The sequence below is a fragment of the Meleagris gallopavo genome, chromosome 12, assembly GCF_000146605.3.
Source record: "Meleagris gallopavo isolate NT-WF06-2002-E0010 breed Aviagen turkey brand Nicholas breeding stock chromosome 12, Turkey_5.1, whole genome shotgun sequence".
NCBI classification, from domain to species: Eukaryota; Metazoa; Chordata; class Aves; order Galliformes; family Phasianidae; genus Meleagris; species Meleagris gallopavo.
In genome coordinates, this window is record NC_015022.2 from 7,960,152 (window position 1) to 7,978,871 (window position 18,720).

The following is an 18,720-nucleotide window of genomic DNA, read 5'->3' on the forward strand; positions in this document are numbered from 1 at the left end:
AGGCTGGATGTGGCTCTGGGCAGCCTGGGCTGCTGGTTGGTGACCCTGCACATAGCAGGGGGTTGGAACTGCATGGTCATTGTGGTCCTTTTCAACTCGGGCCATGCTATGATTCTGTAGCAAAACACTGACTTGGTACAACTTTGAAATAGGACATAGGAGACAGTGGGAAGACACCCAACATCTATATGTCATGATGTGGCAAAACAGGAAAGTTTGATATATGCTAATAGGCATTTTAAGATCGTTACCATAATTGGTGAGCCTCTCTAAAATTACAGTGAAGTGTTTTTAGATGAAAGTTTGTTTGGTTTAAAATTACTCCTAGTCATTGCAGGCAGCCCAAACATGATATAATGATTTTAATAATTTTAAAAGCTGTTATTTTTGTATTCTGCTCTTTAAATCTTTTGTTGGTTTGTTCTTACTTTGTGCATACAGAAAGATAATAAAAGCCCTTAGTTATCCTACTGCAGAGCTTTATGCCTCAAGCCAGCAGGGGGAGCACAGAAATCCTGTCCTCCTAATTTCAAAGGAGGAGCTTGATGATGCTAATAAACAGTGAGAGTGGTGTTGGTTTGTATATGTAATATTTATCACAAAGAGTTAAACCTCACAGTGTCAAATACTACTTAATTCTGTATCCAAAGATAACCAATGCAAACATATCCTTGTGCTTTTGCAAGTGTAGATAATAAAACAGCATGTTCATGTGTGTAACACAGAATCCTAGAGCATATTATACTCTTTCTTCATCTTACTTTTGTTTTTTAACTTTTAAGGAAGAGGCTTGAAGAGTGGCGAAAATTTTAAGTTGCTCTATGATCTTGCGGACCAATTGAATGCTGCAGGTAAACTCATCCCCCCTTTTTAGCTACTGCTTTACAGAATCACAGTTCTTATGGTTCGAGTGGTTCTTTTTGCCACGTTTTTCATTTAGTTGGAGAAAACCAACTGCATACAGCAGTTTCAGCAAAATATTCTATCTAAAGGTTGGGGGAGGAGGAGGAACTGCTTGTGCTAACATTTTAACTGCATTAGCCTTAGATTTTACATTTAGTAATCAGTAGAATTTTTGCATGAGTGGCTTTGTTTTCTAATCGTTGGCTTCACCGATTAAATATCCATGTGGTGCTCTTGAGTTCAGTTTGATATTTTGCTTTACTGGGTCTGACTTCTGAACTTGATGTAAGCGATATAAGATGGCACATGTGTTCTATTAAAACTTGCTGGAATGTTATGGGAAGGCATATATGGGAAAATCCTCTTTTGACAAAGCAACAAGAAAAAATAATGGAAATATGCCAGACTGAAATCCTCAGTTTTAAATATATGGCCTTTTGGTGCTGGGAGTAAGGATTTCCTGTTGCTTATGAAGTGCATTAGCATTTAGTATTTGGAAGTTTCTGCCAGTGTTATGGAGAGGGATTACTTTAAGAGCTCTTTAGAGGGAACTTTCTAAATATGTGCCCTTAATGTGTGGGACTCTTCAGTAAAATACATGTGCTTTTATGGTGGTATGAATTTGAGTTGCTAATATTTTAAAAGAAAACACTGGAAATATTTTCTTTCAACTAGTTGGAGCTTCCCGTGCAGCTGTAGATGCTGGCTTTGTTCCTAATGACATGCAAGTTGGACAGACGGGTAAAATAGTAGCACCAGTAAGTATGGAAATGTAGTTCATAAGAGAACTGAGGTGTTTTCTAGTATACATATTCCTTCAAAGCAATGAACTAAGTCTGAACCTAATAGGAAAACCTTTGCGTGTCTGGCACGATACTGTCATGTAAACATGCATGTGCAAGAACTACAGCAGCAAGCTGTGATGTGAATATCCGCTTTAGTCCAATTAGAAGTTTTCTGCAGACGGTTTTGATAGGGGTTTTGCAAGCTAGATTTGTTTTATAGTGGCCTATGCTAATCTTTTTTAGTTTTCTGACAGCCATCATTGATGAGCCAAAAGGTGTCATTGCCATCATAAACTTTAAATTATATTGATGTGTGGTGTGGTCTCTGGAAAAGCTTTTTATAGATAGTTTAGATGATGACTTCATTTTTAAGTTTTGATAACTATAACTTCGTTGTTGCATTACATTCTAAGTAAAATTTTTGTACAAGATATAAATGCAAGGCACTTGTGGCAGAAGTAATCTACAAGTTGGCTGCTGTGTAGTGGGATCAGGAGAAGCATACTCTAGTAAGTATCTTAATTTTGGAGAATAACCTGCAGTAATTCTTTCCTGCTGTGCATCCAGTTATCATGGGGAAGTGGTTTCTGTCCCCATATGTCTTTTGGGGTCAGTGGAGGGAAGAGATGGCTTGCTCTCCTATAGAAGTCTGAGACACTTTTTTTGCTCCTTAAGAGCCAGTGAAATGTGATGAAATTGATAAAACACGCTTGAGCATTTGTAAAACAGGAATGCAAATGGAGCTCATCTCAGTGTGTGATAGAACGTATGCTAGCATGTCCTGAGATGTTGGACATGGAGGAGATGTTGACTGGCCAACAACGTGGGGCCCATGTGGACATCGGATGCATGTGCTGAGCTATGTAACCTAGTAAGCATGCAGTCCTTCAGTAAGCAATTATCTCGTGAGTATTTATGGCAGCAGTGAGCAACTTCTTACTTGGTAATGGTTTAGTAAGACCATGTCAAACCAAACTATAGCTACTGTTTTTCCACTAATACATCAGACAAGATAGAGCTGTACTTGGAAATCTTGAAGACAGGAATTTGGGCTTCCTGCAGTCTGTTGTCAGTTCTTCCCACTGGATTTTCTTGATCAGGGTACTTTGTGCCTCTCAGCTCTTCTGTCTTGAAATGTGAATAGGAATTCTTGTTTTTTTAGTTGTCTTCATCAAGATGGAGGCCTTCTGATGATGGCCCTGCTGAAGGGCTAAATGGAGACATTTCTGGGCACACTAGTGATTAAGCTGTGAATCTGTATGATAACCAACTTTAAAAACAAAACAAGGCAAACAGGATCTGAAGAACAGATCATAATATAACATAAAAGTTAAGGAAAACATAGAAGTTTGTGGTTTGTTTGCATGTTGTATTCTTCCAAAGTCTTGGTAGCTGTGATATCAATGTGTGTGAAGCTGTGCCTGTTACATACATACAACCCTAACTCTTCTTTCTGATGTTTTTCTTTGGGTATCGAATGGAGAATCCATAGCATCACAGAATCACAGGACCACCCAGTCCAACTATCCACCCATCACCAATAGCTCTCACTAAACTATGTTCCTCAACACAACGTCCAAATGTTCCTTGAACACCTCCAGGGTCAGTGACTCCACCACCTCCCTGGGCAGCCCATTTCAATGCCTGACCATAACACACTCTAGCTCTAACCCTCATTATAACACTTTCTCTTTACTAAAAGAACTTTGTATTTAAATGTGATCTGCTTTCTTTGATCACAGACTGGGCATTAGGTTGAGTATACAGCTGCACCTTGGTCTCAGCAAATTGTTCCAGTTAATCATATCAACACTAGCACAGAAAATGTAACAGCAACGTATAACTGTAGATTCCACAGAAGGCAGAGTCAGCTGTCACATACCAAAACTTTTGAAGACCAGGGAAGTATGCTGTGTGTCATTTAACTGCATATTTTGAAAGGGCTCGAGACTGAATGTCCTTAGTTTTTTCACTACCTAAATTTCCACTAATAAAGGGGGAAATGCTAATCTGAACGTAGCTCAGCTGTGGGTTGTGTGTCAAGGCTCGTTGGTGAATGTTTTTTCTAGAGCTGAAGGCACATAAACAGTTATGTGGAAATTTAAAGGCTAATTTTTTATGAAGAAATGATGCTAAAGCTTACCACAGATCATAGCAATCTGTGAAAGTCAGAAGAATACGCAGCCACATCACAGGACCACATCAGTGTTGTCAGAAACCTCCCTGACTAATGAATGGGTATTTCACTGTTGTGTCAATAAATAATCTTACTGTTGCAGGCTGCGTCTTCCTGTCAGCAGTTTGGTGCATTACTCTCTCATCTTCCCACATCCTTCTTAATAACTATTAAGCAAGGAGTTATCTGAAATACTGAAAATGACATGCTCCTTGTTTCCAACTGTTGGGTATTTCCTGTAGAAATACCTGCAGGGACAGCTTACAGTGGCTTGGAAATGTGATAATGGAACGTGGTAATGGAATGGCAGGTTGAATTGATACTGAACCCTCAGAGATGTTGAACAGAATGATGATTTTTTCAGTGTGAAGAGTCAGTATCATAATTGTGAGAAGATTTAAAGCTGCACATTGTTGACTTCACATTCCCAATGTTCCTTCACAGTCCTTTGGTTCTTTAGCTAGAATATAATTCTGTGCAGTGGAAGAGAGTTTCACTTGAAGTAGAACGGAGCTTTCTTGGTCAGCTGAAGGTTATCTGGGCTGTTCTACCAGTCCTCTAGAAAATGACTGCTTCCTCTTCCTAGAAGAGTTCTGAGAGAACTTGTGATATTTTGTCTGGAAAACGGCAAAGCAGCTTTGCATGTTGATCAGCTGCATTAACAGAGTCCTGAGTTTTTGTGGCCAGTTTTGATTTCTGATTTACACTGTCTGGGCACGTGAGTTTTAAACAGGGAAAGAATCTTGGATGTGAGGAGCAGCTGGAGTTAGAGATGTGCTTGCTCTCCCCTGCAGCTGTTGGGTTTCTGTTGGGAAAGTATCTCAGTGTGTGCTCTTCTATTAATAGCCTGTGGCCCAGGCTCAATGGAGGACTGGAATGCGTTGTTTTTATAGGACTGGGTTGTTTTTGAGCCCAGGAGGGAGAAGAGTTGGTTAGGAATTCAGAAGGAGGGGAGGTGCTTTGCTGCTGCCTTTTGCCTGTGAATATGTGCGGAGTGTTGCTGGTCTGATCTCTGGTTAAGAAGGTAATCATCTACAAGATCTGCTTACTTCTTCCCTTCTGCTTTTGGTTGGGAATTTGGTGAAGGAAGAATTATTTTGGTTGTTGGTCCTTCAGTAACTGCCTAACAGACTTTGTTTTTTAAGAGCATGGTTGTGGTAATGTATCACAGGACATGAGAACCTTGCAGCAGCTGTCCTCAACTGCTCACTTTATGACACACGAACAAACTGCCAGTAGGGAAATGCCTCAGGTTGTTCTGCTTAAACTAATGATAGAAAGCAGTTGATTAAGGAGGGAAGTTTCACCATCTTTCTGTTTGAGAGTTAGTCCTATTGCAGTACGTGTCCGCTTCCAAAACAGCCACAAGTCTCTGTCTGTGAGCTTCTTGCTCATGTTGGGATTTATCTTTTTGTTGTTGGTTTAGCCTGGATTTTTGGTAATATTTCTTTTGTATAACTTTATTCCAGCTCCTAAAGCAGTGAGTGTATTATGTTTGTTTCTCTTAGTAGCTTTTTCTTGGTGTGACCTGTGAATTTTTAGATCATTGCAGCTCTCTGAGCATTTTGTTTTGTGGAAAGGGAAGGCTGTGCATTACTTGGTGAGATGGAAATACGGACATTTCAGCATAAGTGAATATATGAAATTATAAAGTGTGACTTTATTAAAAAATAGTATATTCAGTGACTTTAATCAGTGACAAGCATTTCAAGAGTGTGCTTTTAAAAGATCAGAAGCCATTTGTTTTCTGCTATTTCCTATATGCAGGTGTTGTGCATAAAGAAGAAAATTCAGTTCTCAGATTCAGTGCTGTATGCAGTTTCTATCAGAGTAAAAAGGAGCTTGTAAGGATGTGCAGCTTAGCTGGTTTGGGATGAAGATATCCTTGTGAATGCCTTACTATGAAGTGCTAGTATGTGGAGTTATATTCTCCCTTCAGCTTTCAAAGATGGGATCATAATGGGATCCTCTCTCTCTGTTTTTCTGTTTCCATACAGTGTTGTCATTTCAGGCTGTTATCCTCTGGACTTCAGAAGGATCTTCTGTTCTCTGGAAGTGCATCCTTCTATTTGAATCTCTTCAGAGTTCTAAGTCAGTGTCGTTTCAGGGTTCAGCTCTCTGACTGCTTCAGCTTTCCTTACAGGTGTCCTAGCTGGCAGCGAGGAAGATTTGGCCACGCCATTCTTTCACAATTATAAGAGTAAAAGTGTCCATCCAGGGTGAGCCATTGGTGGGCCACAGCTGGAAGGCCTGACCTTCACTGCCCCAGGTTTTTGGCAAGGAGGGTGCAGTGTTGCTTTCAGGGCTGAGCACAGCATACTGTTCCAGCAAGGGGTAACAAGAAACTGAGGTGGAAAAATTGGGAAGGCAGGAGTGAGGAAATGTATGATGTAGTTACAATTGACACCATATGAGATGGTTGTGCTAGAAGTGTGATGTGATGGCACAGACGGCAGCTGCTCTTGGTCATTGCACGTGCTGAGAAATCTCAGGTGAAGGAGGCACATGGGAATTCAAGTGTCAGTGCAGTTCTGCTCTGATCACTAGGAGAAAACTTGCTGACCTCCTCAGCTTCAGTACTTAAGCTTCAGCTTCATACCAGAGGCTCTCCTTGATTGTTACAAATTGCAGGAGCATCGAAAAGGTGGTAGATTTACAACTTAGTGTATTATGTTAGGTAGAAAATGTTGGAGTGGGATGGGCTGGAAAAGAAAAGCAGAATAACAAGGGAGCACTTCCTGGCAGCGAGATACACAAAGCCTCAGAATGATCTTCCATAGAGCAGTGGAAATCCTCATGTTTCACTTCTCTTACAAAGTGATGGGATGCTTTCTGAGCTCATGTATGCTCCAGTATCTTAGGAGGCAGTCCTCTTCTGTACAGGGAGTGGCTTTTTAGCAGTTAGTAGTCGTCATCTTGCTTTGGGAGTAGTTGGAAAGGGGAAGGCAGCATCACATTATTGACATTATTCTTGTATTTCTTACTTTTTGGTTGCTTTACCACCAAATACAAAGTAGTTCACCTAGCCAGGTTCTCTGGCTTTCTTATTGCTTAGTATGATATTATTGCTTAGTAGGTAGCTACAGACTCCTTGCAGTGTGGGGAAACTGAAGCAAGGTGTGTTTTATTCCAGTATTTAACTTTATTTTTGGTCTCTGACTCTTACATGAAGTCTCTAACAAAAGAGTGAACAAATTCATTCTTTGAGGCTCATGAGAAGTGTAGCCTCTGTCATCTTGTCATCTGATACTGACTTCTTGCTTTGATGATGGGATGTTCATTACTTCCTAATTTGTTGCACACAGAACTTTCAGATGGGTGATACATTGTTTAGTTTTGTGCACCTTCACCTAGCTTCTTTGTGGGAACGTGGTGGTTGTGCATTAAATTTGTGTGTGTGAATGGACCAGCAGGTGCACATTTGGTTGTATGATGGCTGGGCTGTCGGAGTGAGCAGGTGGAAAGAACACTGGGAAAGAACACTGGGAAAACTGACAGGGCTTGGGAAGTTGTAGGAATATCTCATAATTCACCAGTGTTGAAAAGTAGCTTTATAGTGGCAAACTTTGTATGCAGCTGGGACTGAATTTACAGACTACCTTTCTCTGACTTGCTAAAAAGCCAAGGATTGACAACCCCTTTCATCCTGCATTATCCAGTGTAGCTTTTAACTCCAAGGAAACTATGTTCACAAATTGATGCACTGCTCCTTGGGGGTTGGTGCAGAAACATTAAATTGTACTAAAATATTCATATGTGAGTGCATTTAGCTGAAAGCAATTGATGTGCTTTTCCCTCGAGAGCAAAAAGAAATTGCTGTATGGCCCTGCACTCCAGCAGACACCCCTAACCACGCTTAAGAGTAATTACACAGCTTGTCTCATCAGAGGCACTCGCAGTGAAGAAGAGACTGTAGCTGGGGTGCAGTTTAGTAACGTGCCCTCCTTGACTGGGGCACATTGGACAGCATTGCTGCTGAGCGCAGCAGTGATATACAGTGTGATATCAGAACTTGTGTCAAGCTAGCTCACGTTTTATTCCAGTTACATTTGGAATTACAAAAAATAACTGTGTGTAGTTACATAACATTACATTTTATTTGGTTAATGGCTTGCAATTGGAAGGAATCTCATGTATGAAGCAGTTCTTACAACAGCTTCTAATTCCTTTGTGCTTCCACTCTTGTAAAGGAAATGAAATGAGCTGCCTTTAAAAAGAGGATGTGTGCATGAGGAGTTTATCAGAGCAGCTTGTTTAGATGCATGCCTCTGATAGGGTGATCAGCTGATGCACACTGAAGGTTTTCAGTGTAATTCAAAGGTTGACATAAAAATCTATAGCAGCTGGCAGCCTTCTTGCAGTGTAACCACCTCCTCTTGTGCTGCACCTGTGAAAGATGCGCCGTTGTACCCTACAGCATTCAAAATCACTGTAAGTTGCAGCTAAGAACTGTACTTGCCATTCTCCTACACAAATGTAGCCCCAACTGCCTCGAGGCAGCCTAAGGGGTTTTAAAATATTCTCATCGGTAAAAGTGAAGTAATGTTATATGCCACCAGAAATGGGAATTAAGATGGCTAAATGGTTAACATACACTGCCTCTCCCTACAAGATATACTGGGGTCATGTTTGTGAGAGTTTGTGGAAGGAAAAAACCCACAGAACTATGCTAGATTAATAATTAATTTGGCAAGTGAGAGAAGTTGGGTTCTTGATTTGGAATCTTGCCTCTGATATAGGCAAGAGCATTCAGGCCCTGCCTCCCTGTAGTGTCCTGTGGGATGCTGTGTGGCAAGACACAGTCAAGCACTGCTGCTGTGTGCAGGTTTGCTGGCAGAATCAGCTTTGTCTGTAGCCCTTGTGAGAAGCTTAAGGGTATGTTATGTGCTGATGCTCCTGCCTTCATGCTGTCTTGGTATTGACACAAGAAGCCTTTTCTGCAGCAGCATGTATTTAGTGTAGGTATTTTCTGGTTGTGCCTCCTCACCTTCTGCTCCATATGCTTCTGAGCTGTTTGGTCTGTTCAGCTTCCTGGCTGCTTGTTTCTGTCGCTGTGCTTTCCACTTCATGCACAGTGAAAGATTCGTGGTGTGACACCGACATGTTTGCAATAAATACTTTCTGTGTGAAATTAAGTTACGTGAGGGAAGACGGTTCTCTCTGATGGCACGTCCCTGTACCACCAAAACTATGCTTTCTCCCTTTTTTCCACTTAAATTACTATTGAAGCTTCATCTCAGACAGCGCAGGGAGCCCTTTGGTGCGGTGTCTGTTTGCTGTGTTGTTTTCCCTGTGCAGCACAGCGCTGGCAGCAGTGAGAGCCTGCCCATGTGCAAGCACCAGGGAGTGCAGAAATGCCTCTCCACTCACTGGCCTTTGGCATAAGTGCCTCTAATTGCTGGCTGCTGATCAATCACCTGACAGCAGTAATTAGAGCAGCTTCCGGGGCTCCGAAAAGCAGGAATGTGAAGCTGGTGTAAAGCCATCTTTGTTGGTACCTGAGAGATGTGATGCAGAGCGTACTGTGCTTCTTTGTTCCCTGGCCTGTGTTCTCATAGATGAGCCCTGAAGAGCTGAGATCTTCTTCCAGACCCCATGTGCTCTCTGCTGTGATGGCCACGTGCTGGTAATTGGAGTCCCACTGCCCTGTGGCTGCTCCGTGGCACTGCTCTGCTCTCCTCTCCACCTTCCTGCCTCTTTTTCTTTATAGTGCCTAGGACTATGAGCACTACCACAGCAGAAGTGCTAGGACTCAGCTAAACCCAGGATGGAGGTCAGTGATTTCAGGGGAAGCATCAAAACAAGGGGATTACCCTGAGAGGGTCTGAAAGAGATCACAATTTTGGAGGCCTTCTTGACCTCTCCAGACGTGTAATTGAGTTTTTTTTCCTTGGAAGGATCTGAGCAGTCTCAAATCCTTATCATTCAGGTCTCATTTTTCCTTTTAATAAATAGTAGAATAAATTTAAATCAAGATTTAAGCCATCAAAGCCGTCACATCTGTTGTGCAGCATTGGACTGTTGTTGGGCAGCACACTGTCACGTGTTACCTGTGTGAAAACGTTACTCAGGTGTTCCACCATTGGTGCTGCAAGGCACTGAGCAACCAGTTGTTTTGGCTGGAGAGCCAAGAGCACATAACCTAGAAGGGCACGGCTTAAGGCGTAATGAAGGCTTTTTAGATGAGCCTGGTAATTTATAAATATCCTTTTTAATGAAGCATCCTTGTCTTTCCTAGATATTTTAGTCAAATGTATACATAGGCATCTGGCTCCTGGTTAGCTGGATTCCTTCCAAGGACTGAACCTTATGATGTTAAACAGAGTGATAAGAGTATCTGGTAGTCTGGATGACTGGCATTTAATGAATTGCTCTAAAAAAATCATATTACAGTAATGTGCTTTTGAAAAGAGCTTATATTAAAGACTGTATGATGTTACAGTGATTTCTTCTGTAACATCTGTTCTTTTATTTGGTATAATTAAAATATTGCATTCTTACTATGAGGTCTTACATGTACATATTGTATTACAGCGCAGCTGTGGTTAAAGTGAGTTGACCTCCAGTACCAATCTATGCACTGAGAAGCAGTGGAGACTCAGAAATTGTTGAGTCTCTTCAACAGCTGTGCTGCTTTTGTGCAGATACATGGACCAGATTCTGTGCTTCAGTTTCAAAGCAAACCATTCTAATGGGAGATATTTAGTTCCTGCTGTCTGCCTCCTGCTTAGTTGTTACGGGAGATCTCCTATGCTTTTCTCACAAGCTGTTCTTCATTTGCCTGTCCCTGTTTAAAAGCAAATGCAGTAGGTGGAGTCTGTAGCTACAGACGTGTCAGAAAGCAGTCATCTCTTTACTGCAGTTGATATGACAGCTGTCAGCCTGTATGGAAAATGCAGGCTGCCTTCTCTCTGTGTTGGAACATCTTCGTTGCCAGCCACTTCTGGAGTTGGTGACTGTCCTACAACTGTGCTTCGGTCTGCTGTGTTAAAGCTGCTTAACTGTAATGCACATCCCGAGTTGTGGAAGAACAAGATCTCTTTTCTCCCACTTACTCCCTCTGACTCCAAAGATCACTTCTTGGTTTAGGTCTGTATGTTCTTAAATGCCAGCTAACTGTGGAGTGATAAAAAAACAAATTCTGTTAAATATTTAAGTTTGTGTCTTCATAAGGACATATAAATACAGTGTTTGAATTGGTGTGACAGAGGACCCCCAGCTGGTTTTGTGTGCTCCAGTTGCCTCTTCTGTGACTGAGAGTGTGAGAAGTAGTTCCTTTGTTTTTTCTTCTGTAACGTCAGGCAGCTGAGTGCTGTGGGTCTGAGTGCTGCTTGGACTTGGGTTGATGGAAGAATTGTCACTGAGCTGAACACGTGCATGGTTTTGGGTAGACTACATCATTTTCAGGGTCATTTTCAGCCCAAAGGGAAAAACTACTTTCCTGCTATGAATTAATGTCAATGCAGAGCGATTTGCTTATAAATCTTCACCTGTTTTATGTTTCTTTGGAGATGCCAGGTTGGCAGTCACAGAGGATAACAATTTCCTGCATGGTGTGGAGCCTACCTTAGCACTTCTTTGCTCATCTACCACAGAAGCTGGTAGTGAATGGGGAGGGAGAAGAGCTTTAAGGCATGTATATATTGAGGTTTGGACTAGTAATAGAAACTGTCACTGCAAGTGGAAATTGTGGTAGCCCACTTCTGTGCCTGAAATGCTTTATCCTGCCATACAGGAAACTTTTTGAGAGTGTAAGCAGCTGAATTCCAGCTTTGTGTGTTCTGTCTTAGCCTAGGAGGGTCATGGAGGCCTCCGACCAAAAAATCTTGTATTTCTCTTTAGGAACTGCATTATCCATTTGTAGGTTATCTTGCTCAGTATTTGTTTTGGCTGTCCCTGGGGTCATGAGTAGCACTGATTGCCCTCTCCTCTGTCTGAACAGTGCCTTACATTTGATGCAGATCTCTGTTTTTTCTAATCTGTCTTTGCTGGATGCTCCTTTGGGATTCTCCTTTTACAACTGCATCCCAAAGTGGGAAAGGGAACCAATCACGAGCCACATTTAATATAGACAACCACTGTCATATAAAAACTGCTGTATGTAATTGATCCTGAGCAAGGCTTGTGAGAGCTGACCAAAACTGTCGTGAATTCTGACAATGTGTCCTTTTTGTTTTCTTTTAGGAACTCTATATTGCTGTGGGAATATCTGGAGCAATCCAACACTTGGCTGGGATGAAGGACAGCAAGGTATGTCACAGCTGGGTGTGCTGGAAGAGATTTTTGAGGAAGGAGGAGAGTTTACTTCTTTGCTTCTCATCAGCGCTTTAATGAACTTCCCACTTTTTCCAGTGTTATGATTGTCATTTTATCTGCTGCCTTAAAACATGCCTCACTAAGCCATGCTGAGTGAGGTTGTGGTAGAACACCTAACGCAGTAGAACTACTGCACTAAGCCTGAAGTATTAAGCAAGAGCTAATTCAGTTATTTATTTAAAGAACAGCAAGAAAAGACACGCACACATGCCTGAATTCTATACAATAGATGCATTTGCATTTATTTCAGAGTGTGACATATTAATTCATGCATAACAATGTGTAATTTGAATTATGAACTTACTATTCCATAAAGTAAAAGATGTCTCTGACATTCCTGCATTTAGCTATTCAAATGGAAACCTATTATAAAATGGCAGTAAAACTTTAAAAGGTTTAACTCATTAGTTGCTGAAGCAAATAATCTGCAACTGGAATTGCCAGTTTGGTCCACAGTGCTATGTTTGAAAAGAGTAGCAGAATTACTTCCTGCATCCCACTGTCAGGTGCCAAACACTTCAAACCAAACCAAAATAAAATAAAAGGCTGTCCTGCCTCTTGCTGAGGAATTGTAGAGGAAAAAGGATTGATTTAGTTTTAGTTTTCTACTTCCAGGGAACTTTTCAGAAACTTTGCTGGGTTGGGGTTTGCCTTCTGGCAGCCAGGAATTGGAGTAACTTGTAGAACTGTCACAAACAGAGGAAAAAATGTGCAAAACTTTGCAGATAGATCCCTAAAATCATCTTCTGTGTCTGAGCAGTGATAGACTGCAATGAGCTCACGTGACTGTATGTATCCTCACAAGCCAACCTGTGTGATAGGCTGATGCATGCTGCTTTTTAGTTCTTTTTGCTCATGTTATTTAAATGAAGTGTTTTGGGGGGGAAATGTGGGTGCAGCAGCCTTTTTTGGGTCTCACCCTTCTAAAATGGACGCAAGCTATTCTCACTTGTCTCCACAGTTGAGGAAGCAACAGTCAAAATGAAGGATCATTGATGGGTGGAGCTGAAGGTCACTGCTGAGAAGGGAGATAGAGGTGTGGATAATGGCATCTGCAGCAGTGTGCTCTTAGTGGAAATAGGGTCAGTGCAGCCTCCCCTGCTTGTTGCTGTGCAGCAACAGGGACACATCGGGGCAGAGCAGCAGCAGTGCTGGTGCAGTGCTGTCCAGCCGTGTCTGCAAAACCTCTGCTTTTTTCACCTTTCCAGCGCCATGTTTGATATTCTGAGATGTTTTTATACCAAGTAAGATAAAGTTTGTCAATAGGAGAAGCGTACTTAGGGTTATTTTCACCCAGAGATAACGCTTTTTCTGTTGTAAACAAATAGGTGCATTCTGAAATTCAGTTTTACTTTCATGCTTTCCTTTTAGCCTGAGTGCAGGTGTTGGAGTTACTGAAAAGTTCCCATTTATACAAACAGGAGAGTTTTGCAGCCATGGAAACTGCCCCTGGATTGTCCCCCATCCTCCCATTGGCACTGTGCACTGTCTGGCACTGTGAACTCGCACACTTCAGGATATGCTTTCCAAAGTGTTCTGGTGCTTTTTACTGAGTGAAGCAAATAATTTTTGTCCTCTTAAAGCAAGGTAGAAAATGCAGCTTTGGAGGAGGCCTGGCAAGTCTTTGTTGCTTTCCTTACTTATTTTAATTCCCTCCTGAGGTAGTTACAGTATCTTTTCTTTCTAAGAGATGTAACTTAGAAAAGTTTGTTGCAATTGTTGCAAGCAAAGTGATGCTTTTTCTTCTCATGGGAAGTCTGACTGTGGAGATGAGGTAGAGAACCAGGTCTTACAGAAAGTCCCTTCAGCAAGAGCAGGCGGAGGAGAGCCTGGGCTGCCAACCGCAGCTGAAGGCAGATGCTTTTCGAGCAACTGTTGCTACTTGGTTTTCGTCAGTGTGACACAGCATTTCCTATTGAGCCTTCCAGGGCTGTGGCCTGAAGAAGAAAGCGCGGAGAGCTGAGTCTGCAAGGTTTGTGGCTGGAGGTGTGCTGGCTGGTGAAGTGACAAGCTCTGAGAGTTGCAGTTCCTGCACGCCTCTCCCTTGTGCCTGGGGAGGGCAGGTGCTTGGGACCAGCTGCCTGCCCACAGCAGGGCTCGCTGGGGATGCACAGCCAGCTGTGTTCTCTGCATCTCAGCCAGACTGTCCTGCCCACTGCAGCCATGGGTATGAGTCCTCGTGTCCCTGGGAGCAGCTCTGGGAACATGTGGGGCCTCAGCACAGCCAAAATCTTTTGAATGAATATCCTGTCACAACCTGGATTTTGCTTCCTGCGCTGTAGAGCTGTTAGCAAAGGCTTGCATTTGCAAAAGGAGCAAAAGAAATTGAAAATGAAAAGCTTTGGGAGGAATGTGTTGGGCAGGTAGTACTGGCATGCCTGCAGCTCAGTGCTCGTGAGCTGGCGAGAAGGCAGCAGCAGGACTCTGCTGTAGGTACTGCCTTGTTGTGTAAACCATGTGGTTCTCCTTTACAGCAAGTCATGGGATACAAATGAGCTGTGAAGGAAGGAGGTTTCTGTAGGCTTAAAAACAAGGATTTGTGAACTTTCATCTTTGAGTTATTGCCACTGATGTATGCTACTGAGCCATTAATTTTGTCAGGCAAGTACAGTCAGTGGAGGGAGCAAAGCATATGAGAACCATGAACTGTGGCTACCTGGGAATGGCAGGTAGGTGTGCAGAGGAGATGTTGGTTAGAGCTGTCCTGGGGAATCTGTTGCCTCAAATCTAAGTGGTAGCATTGAGGTGGAGAGGCAGTGGCAGAGTGCTGTGGTTTAGGCCAGCGGGTGTAAGGATCGTTTTATGAGCTGCTGCTTATTTTGAATTTTTTTTCCTCTTTCATGGAGTCTCCCCATCCTGTTGGAGATTCAGCTTTGGACACCCACACTTATTTTGCTGGAAACTGTCACAGACATTTACGATGGGATTTACCTTTTATGAAAGAGTTCAAATTGGGAAAGGCATTTTCTGGACTGCTGCGTTGGGATTTAGATCACGTGCATTTTTCTGCTGTGTGACACAATAAATTACATGGCCTGCTGTAAGTACGGGGGCCTTTGGCACAGCTCTGTTACATTTATTTTAAGTGTACCTCTGATTTATTTCTGTAATGTTATGGCTTAAATATTGCAGGTAATCTGTTGTAGTTTTTTTTCCAGACTTACTTTCACCAAGGGAGGAGTGCCCCTGCATAATGTGAGCGAGGAAGGGATTTTTCAGAAATATACTTTGCGGTTGTTGTTAGGACTGCTTGGCTCAGTGTTGGAGATTCCCGTGATGGTGGGCTTTTAGGGGTAGTGGGGGTTGGATTTGGTTTTAAAAGCAGAATGGGAAGATGTCTGTTAAATGCTGCAATCTGTTACCTGCTGCCCCTAGAGCCAGGAGCAAAGTCAGCCTGTTTCCTCAGGTCAGGCCTGTCTCTGCCATCTGCCCCTACATCACAGTGTTCACGTGGTGCTTTCCTCTTGTTGCAGACCATTGTTGCTATTAACAAGGATCCAGAAGCTCCAATTTTCCAAGTGGCAGACTATGGACTGGTGGCAGACTTATTTCAGGTGAGGCTCAGCCTTGGGCACGGGAGAGAGAAAGCTGTCAGATGTGATGACAGTTTAGATAGGTAATAGAATCAAATGGGGTGTTTGCTTTGGATTGTTTTGCACAAGAGTTGGCTTTACAACTTCATTATTTTCAGTCTCAAAACTCAGTCCGCACAAACGTTAAGTTGAGAAGGGTGGGTTTCACATCAGCCTGCCTGTGTTCACATTTCCTGAATGTGGGCCATTCTGAGAAAAGAACTGCGCTTAGGTACTGAAATGAGTTTTTGAGCATACTTTATGTATGAACGTACAGAGTTGGCATTGTCTTCAGGCTGCAGCAGTTCTCCTTCCAAGGGAGCTTGCTGCTTTACTGACACTGAGGGGCAGCTGGCAGTTTTCTGGAAAACTCACACGTGGGCTGCCCACACGGCCGTACACGGCAGCGGTGTGAGCTCACAGCAGCTCCATGGAGGCATGGGCAGAAACTGTGCCAGCACTTAATGCCATTCCTGAACTAATGCCCGTTGGCTCAGCGGTGAGCACGGGCCTTTGCGTTAGGCAGAGACAAAGTCACATTCTGAAGAAACACCATGTAGACAATTTCCTTAATAAATTTTGTACGAATGCATTATTTCCACCTAATGGAAATGTAGCGCTCTTAAATAATTAAGAGGCTCTATTCAGCAGGAGGGAAGTGGGGAGTGCTGTGAGCTGGGGTGACCCACAGCCCCTGGAGTTGTGGGCAGGGGGCTGGGGTGTGACTGGGGGATGGGACCTCACATAAAAAACTTCATGGGGGTGGAGGGAAAGCGGGTGCTACCCTGGCACTGGTGTTTGCAGGCAGTGCCTGAGATGACGGAGCTCCTGAAGAAGAAGTGAGCAACTGCAATGGCTGCAGTTGGGCAGTAATGACAGCACAACCCAAGATTACTGGAGAGCACTGGTGTCAGTGTATGTTTGTGCTGGGCAGTGTTTGTTATGGGCAGAGGTGGGGAGAGAGGTGGTTTGAAGGAATAACAGTAATAAAGGACTGTAGTGGAAAGAGAGGTAACTGTGGGGGTTTGTTTTTGTTTCTTTTGCTGGGTGGAAGGGGCTGGGACATCAACTAGTGGCCGGAGTGGGGAAAGTAAAGAAAAGCTATCAGGACAGGAAAAGGAATAAAGGCAGGGAAGGGAAGGGAAAGGTGTAAGGTAAGGAAGGAGGGAAGAGGGATGGAAGACAGGAACAAGGGAGGCAGCAGTGGTTGTCAGTGTTTATTCCCAACCTCACTCCCCTCCCAGCTGTGCTCAGCCCCTGGGCAGAAGACATGGGGAGCTGGGAGGCCAGGCTGGGAGCAGGCTGGCCAGCAGCTCTGTCTGTCCCTGGACACTGTAGCTTGGTGCTGGTGGAAGGTCTGTGCACCTTGGGGCTAACCCCAGGCTGGTGGCCGGACATGGGCGTAAGTCTTTTCTCCCTGCCACTGGGCACTGTGGGTCCAATCCTGTTGGCTGAAGACAGGGGGAAGGTCTCCTGTGCCTCACAGGACACCAGTGGTCCCGGCTGGCCCAGAGCTGGTGACAGGGCAGGCCTGTTGGGGGCCAGTTGGGTGGTGCAGGTCCAGCCCTAGGCTGGTGGCCATTGCAGGAGGTGCCTGCTGGTGGCCTCTGGTGCTGCTGCCTTGCCTGGGGCAGCCTGGTGACCCAGCACAGCGAGTGTGCCCCACAGCTCCTTAAGCCTCAGGTACCTTGCTCAGCCGTGGCTCGGGGGGTCCCAGGGCCCCATATTTGTCATCAATCACCGGGGGGCCCTGCGGAGAGTCAATGAGCGGCTTGAGCTGGAAGACCTCCAGGTTCTCCTGATTCCTGCGGTTGTAGACGCTGAGGCGGTGGCCAAGGTCAGGGCTGGCCCTCACTGAGCCCGCCGGGCTGGGCAGCTTCAGATTGACAGGGTCCAGCCCCTTCTGCGCCAGGCGTGCCTCTTCAGAGAGGGAAGAGAGCAGCTCCTGGACCATGGCTTGTGCCACCCGCTGCTGGCTGGATACGAGGTCTGCCTGAGGGCTGGCGCCGGCCGCATCCTCGCAGGCAGCGCTGCAGTCTGGGGAGGAGCCCAGCGTCTGGCTGCTCTCGCTGCACGCCTGTGTGCCAGAGCTGACGGTGGAGCGGGAGGCGCTGCCCGAAGTGATGCTGGCGGACGTCCCGGTGCTGCTCAGCCGCAGTGGCACCTCCACCGTGAAGAGCTCGGAGGAGATGTTGGGGCGATGGACGTCGATGGCGGCCGTGGTGACCACACAGATGGCAGCCTCAGGAACACCGCTGTCTGCAGGCAAGAACAGCAGAAAGGGGCAGGTGAGAGCACAGCGCAGGGAGGAGCTGGGTAGTGAAAACAAAGTAGCAGATCTCAAAGACCACAGCAGCTCTTTGAGGGATGGATGGGCAGACAGACAGCTGCATGCTACAGTGTGACATCTGTAAAAATGTATTGGCAGATAGCATCCCTCTCCTTTCCCCTGTTATTCATTTTATACTTAGGTAAATTAAATAGTCACAGGTAAGTGCGTACATGCATTTATATATGTATAGATATAGAAATGGGGAAGTAAAACATGGCAGAAATACCGTAAGTACAGCTAAACATACAGCTACATGGACACTTTTTACATCTACCACATACAGATGTTTTTATGAAATATACCAAGCACTCCCTCCTGCTCTTTCCCCCCAACTAATGTTTATGTAGCCACCCTTTAACTAAAAAATGTATAGATAGTGATTCTCAAATACCACTGTTGTATTTTTTAATATGTAACAAACACACTCCTTTATCTGAAAATAAAAGAGCTCCCCAAGTCTCCGTACTGTGATTCCAAAGTCCACACGTGTGTTTTGTTCAGCTCTACACAGGGACTGATGTGCAGGCAAGAAAATAAGTGTATACATTCTGCACACACTATTATTTATCTTCAGTTATGTGGTTATGTATACATCTTATGTATAGTCGCACACACATCTATCTATATATGTGTGTG

General features: G+C 44.0%; 1 long non-coding RNA gene across 1 annotated transcript; it reads left to right on the forward strand.

Annotated features, from left to right (window-relative positions):
* The first annotated feature begins 743 nt into the window (after positions 1-743).
* On the forward strand, positions 744-16,762 carry LOC104912803. The gene is made up of 5 exons (XR_794906.2): positions 744-851; positions 1,579-1,661; positions 12,049-12,114; positions 15,654-15,734; positions 16,557-16,762. It is a non-coding gene; the product is annotated as an uncharacterized LOC104912803 (long non-coding RNA).
* Positions 16,763-18,720: the final 1,958 nt, after the last annotated feature.